Raw genomic sequence first — 6000 nt, 5'->3', positions numbered from 1 at the left:
CATTTATCGAGATTTTTGCGTTCATGTAGGAGCACATCATAAAATATTATGTATCTATCTCCCCACATGCAGGGATTTTGGTGCCTTGCAATCTTTTTTGCTACATACACAAAGATGACCGCCCATTCTCCAAGCATCTGCGATGATTCCAAGAAATTTCCACCAACGCAGGCCATTTCTTGGACGAACAAGCCCCAGGGGTGTCAGCGCTCAAGACGCACAAGTTGGGGGTGGAGTACCTTTCTTGGCTAGCAACATTCATCTTCTTGGTGATCGAGGAACCTAATTTGGAGGAGCTCTGCCTACCAGACCTTCAGGTTGGGTCCTTCATCAAAGACATCAAGGAGCAGGTGACTGACCCCATGAATCTTGCAACAGAAGGACAAACACTTCAGCTCGAGTACCTCGGGGGATCGAGGAGGTGGTAGAGAAATACATCGTTGTGACTGGCCCTAGTGACATTATAGTTCCACTGCCATCTATGGATGAGGCTATCCTAGAGGTGGAAATAAGCCACTTCTCCTCAGTGGTAGTGGATGGGGAGGAGTATGTGTTTATGCATGGATTGGAGAAAACATTTGGCCTGCGCATGGATGAAAACTTGAGCGTGCTTTGCAACAGCGCCAAATGTCCCTTGGACAATACGCTAGATGCCCTTGAAAGCAAGCTCTTGCCACTTGGGGACTCTGTTGCTCATGCTATTGCAGTTGTGTGTACGGAGGTCCTGGAAGTAGAGCAGTTGCACGTGGTTGAGGAAGAATTCCAAGCCACACAAGTGAAGGTTGAGGCTACTAGGATGCCTATGCCACTACGCAACCCCCCATCAGATGATCCAAAGCTCGTAGTTACGATGCATGGGAGCATTGACTTGGATGGAAACGGCAACAGGGAGGAGGACGACAAGGAGCAAGAGGTAAAATCTATCCTAATTTTCATGTTATTATTTTATCCTTCATTGTGTCTTTTCTGTCAATCTTGATTGGTTTATGACAGGATGTCGTGGAGGTTGATGATTTTGCAGCAAGGACGAGTGGTAAGCGGACGGGCTTTGGACCTCAGTCTTCCCTTGCGCATTACCTAGGACAACTCCCCCCTGGTAATGTGGCCATTTTACATAATAAATTTACTTCCCAAGCCCATTTTATGACCTGGTCGTTGAAAGCTTTGAGCAAGGTTTTGTGTTTGAGCACCATTGCTCAAGCTGTGTATCTTGTGTTCCTAGTGCGTAGATCCCTTGTACGCACAGTATTTGGCATTGGCTTCCGTGGTAAAGTGCTTGCCCAGATAGGGATACATGCTTCCATTGTATCAACTAACCCAAAGGCCATAACGGAGCCCCTTTTGACTGGGGAGTTGCCTTACGCGCAAGAGAGGCGCCAGGAAATGGTCAAGAAAATTATGAAGTCCTCAGATACATGATGTCGAAATCAACTTTTTGGAAGTAGTTTTTTTTTTGAATTGTCTCTCTATCTTGTACGTTCTTCTAAATGTGATCTGTCAATCTTGAAAATTGTTGTAATTGGTGATATATTTTAATAAGCTATGTCTTTTTTGCTTGAAGTAACAACACAGTGGAATTTGGATGCACATGATACTTCTTTCAACTTACATTAATTTTGGGGAAAGTATAAAACACATCTGAGTGGAAAGAAGTGTTTTTTCTAAAGTAATGCTACAAAAACAATCGCTTTCACTTAATCTATATTTTTTAAGTATCCTGGAGGCAGAGAAGCCTACCAAGTGCAAATAAAAGGTTGGCCACAAGGGCACGAAAATGGCCTCCGTTTTGGATGTCCAATTTGTGCGCCCTTGTGGCCACCCTTTTTTTTTTATATTGAACCTAAGTTTGCACTCAAGGACGCTAGAAAAGGTGAGATGAACTCAGAATTTAAGTTTTCAAGCATACTATCACCTCCTTCAGCTCTACCTAATACTTACCTGCACCAAAAGGCCCAATTACATTGGACATTGGAAAATCCTAATTTAATGTTGCATAGACACTTGGTTTCACAATATGTTAACTTTTTTGATATCCTAGTAATCAAAGCTTGAAAGTGCAAAAAAATTGATCTCCACAAGGGTGCGCAAATAGGTCATCCAAAACTGATGGATGGGCCATTTGTGCACCCTTGTGGCCACCCTTTTTTTTGCACTTGGAACCTATGTTTGCAGACAAGGACACTAGAAAAGGTGAGATCAACTCAAAATTTAAGGTTTCAAGCACACTATCACCTCCTTCAGCTCTACCTAATACTTCCCTGCACCAAAAGGCCCAATTCCATTGGACATTTGAAAAATCTAATTTAATGTTGATGGAAACTTGGTTTCACAAAATTTGTTAACTTTTTTGGTATCCTATGGGGTAAACAAAGCTTGAAAGTGTTAAAAAAAATAGTGGCCACAAGGGCACACGATGGGCCATTTGTGCGCCCTTGTGGCCACCATATTTTTTGCACTTCATAGGCTTGTCTGCCATATAGGATACCCAAAAAGATAATGTTTGATTTATATTTAACTCTTCATGTTTAGAAACATGAAGAGTTTAGAAACAATAGACTCAAAACACTTGGATAATAGACTCATTAGACACAACTGTTAATCATGTTTTCATTGCAAAGTCATCTCATTACAAAGATAAGGGTGCACAATACAAAAAGAGGGGTAACTTTGGCTAATGCTTGAAGTCCTGTCACAATCGACGTGCAAGCTGCATATCTTTGGGCTCTATTGTCACTCTCTTTGTGTGAATGGCGTATAGGTTGGTATCTTCCAACACTGAAATGATGTGGGCTTCTGCAACTTCTTGAATAGCCTCTAGCGCTATTGCTTGCATTCTATACTGATTTCCATAGCTTTGAAGTACCTCCTTCACTGTGCGAGCAAATGGGGCATGTTGAATTAAAAGCTATGTAGTCTTCTGGTAGTGCCAGATTTCTACAAATGCCCTCGCTATTTTCCGGCGGCGCTGTGGTTGTCTTGGGAAAACTTGCACATTTGCTGGCTAGCGGTGTTTAGGCTTCTTGAAGAACTTTGACTTGCACTTGTTTACATGCTTAGGGACCGGATCTGCAGCCTCTTCTGGTTCATCCTCTTCCCTTGGCTCCTGATCTTGTCATGTGGGGAGAGATCCTTGGCCTCGAGGTAGTGTCTTCCCCCCAACGGGCATCCGGTGTGTGAGCGGTATATCAGCTCGCTGCCATGGTGGCTCTGTCTTTGATTCAATGTCTGTATGGACCACCCGAGTCCTGGATGGTCCTGCTTGTGATTTCTGGCGTGGTTGCTCCTCCCTATCGGACTGTGGTGTTTGTTGGGCGTGTTGCTTCATTCTTTGTCTAGGTGTTTCTTCTTGAGGATGGAAAGATTCTACAGCCCTCGATGACTCTTGTGCCCTACTACCATGCCCACTGCTAGAAGAGTGCCTGGAACGGCCAAGTGTTCATGGCCTTTTTCTTGTGCCTTTCAGCCATGCAGGCTTCTCACATCCTTAGAGAGTGGTTTTGTTGGCAGGTGGATGCTCTTTTGCGGTTTTTTTGGTGCGAACCATTTGCTATGGTAAGAGCTCACCTTTGCTTAACAAATGAGTGGTTTATGAGAGCATGCAATATTTATAAGGGTCCATTTAAAAAGGGCCTTGTTCACACTAATTTTGGAAAAAAACTATTATTTTTTAGATGAAAATGTGTTAAGAGTTGGACCCTGCATTCACGTGTTGTGACTCGCGCAAAATCCACTTTGACCCTTGTCGCACTTTGCATTGGCGCCATGCAGCATGCTTGGTGGGGCTTTGTGACATTTTCCCCTTGATGCTATGCTCTTGACGACTCCATTTTTCCACTTCAATAGCAATCTTTGATTGTCGCGCACTCTCCATTGTGAGCTTACGAGCAAATGTTGTGCAAAAAAAACCAATTGAACATCTCCTCCAAATAATTGAATTGCACCATTCCACCACCACCTCGAGTATTTTTGAAGCACACCCCCCTTGCTCGATAATGAGACTTCTTCATGCCTTGAATGCTAAAAATTTCAAGAGATTCATATTTGTGCATAAAAAATGCACCATGCGCAAAGAAGATATGTTGTTCACATGAGTAAACAATCCACATTATTTAATGAAATTTACAATCCCTTGTAATAAGTTCACCACGTAACATGGCTTACCATGTAATGTGTGATGTTATTTTCACCCCAAGAAAGGGTGAAGACCCTGGTAAAATCCGTCAAGGCTTCTTGAAATGACTGGCGTTGTTCTTCTATTGTGTTGTTAAGGCCCATAAGATTGACCAATTTATCAAAATATGCCCAAACTTGCTTGCGCTTGTTTGCAAGCTCTCCATTTGAATCATTGTCAGTAGTAGCTCCTGTGTGATTTCTGTCCGTTAGGTTTGTACCCTCTACTGCAAAATGGACAAGGCATGAGAGAAGAAGCCCCTTGTTTGCAGCCAAGTAAACACTTTATGGTCTTCAAGTCCCCACCTAAGTGCCACTCCACATCATAGCTACCAAAACCCTCAACCTCCAACTTTTGACCTGCAATTTGGGAGTGTATTACTTCTGTGATCCATGGAGTTCTCTCAAAAATCCATAAAAGTACTCCATTGGTCTCTTTGGGAACCTCAATAGCACCCAACCACCAAATGTCTTTGTTTGTTTTCACGCTAAAAGATGGGGTGGGAGATGGCTCGACTGAATCCCTTCTCTTGGTTTGCAAAAGGGCCTCATTCATTAGAGTGACACGTAGCCTCTCTAACCTTGGATCTTTCACTATTTGACACTCATCGAGTTTCAGCACAAAAGAGACCTTTGTGCCAAGCACTACAAAATAAATAGTGCCGAGACCTTATACTTCAAAGTCTATGATAAGAACAAAACCAAAAGAAAAAAGTATAGTGTGTCGCCTTCTTTAGATAACTCATAAAATCTAAGCATGGCTTGTTGAAGTCTTCTAAGGTTCACAAAAATATTGTTCCACATTGTGTAAGGGAAGCCCTTCTCCGAAGGACTTATGGATTATTTCTTACCTTTTTCCCTTGCCTTTGTTGTGCACAAAGCATAAAGGGAAGTTGGGATTGTGTCCTCAATGTGTAGGTATGTCCCAATGTAGGAGAACACATCTTCGTTTGTGGACTTCTTTGCGAGGTTGACCTTGTGCGGAATGGAAAATAGGTTTTCCACAATGCCATGCTCTCTGAGGGCATCCTTTAGGAGTTGGAAAATAGACTGATAGGCTTTGGTGCTGATTCTAGCCTCATCACAAGCTTGTTACACGTCATCATCACTAACCGCATTTCTCAATTTACGCATAAGGTCCTTGGTGATTGCATCCTTAATGTGCTTACCTCCAGGTGATTGTAAGATAGATATCACATCCTAGGTATTGAGACAACTAGTAAGAAGGTTGACTCGATCATCTTGGCTTGTTCCACCGCATGCCTCTTGGATGAAGTTTCTAGCAACCAATAAAAATAAATGTTAGAAAATAGTATGAAGTAAGAATGCATCATGCAAGTAAAAGACCAAATCACCTTGTGCCTGTCACTCGTCGTTTGCATGCTCCACCCGAATGTGCAAGAGTTTCAATGGATGAATACGTGAGTTTGCATTCCCTTGCACCAAGGGGTGTTTCTTTCAAGTATGTGATGGTGTTGGCAAGCTTCATAATGTGGGATTCCTTTTCTTGCATTTGTTGTCAAAGAGTTTCAACCACCCTCTCTGAAGAGGCAACACTCTCTTGTAATGCCGTCGTCTTGAGGTGAAGAGCTTGACATTCGTGCATCCACATATGCAAAGAAGCACCTGCACCCATACACAACCGCTTGCAATAGCCTAACAAGCATGATTCTCCCCTCCCAAGAAATATTGAAAGGCTATCAAAGGATGGATAGAAGCGGCTTATAGGATCGTAAGGGGACAAATGGTCATCCACAAAAAAGTCATTGGTCTCACCAGAGGTGGGATGTTCCTGTGATGACCTTTCATCACCTTCACATGCGGTCTTCA

This window comes from Adiantum capillus-veneris, chromosome 24, assembly GCF_014529385.1.
Source record: "Adiantum capillus-veneris isolate H3 chromosome 24, ASM1452938v2, whole genome shotgun sequence".
Classification (NCBI taxonomy): Eukaryota; Viridiplantae; Streptophyta; class Polypodiopsida; order Polypodiales; family Pteridaceae; genus Adiantum; species Adiantum capillus-veneris.
This window is presented reverse-complemented; position numbering follows the sequence as displayed.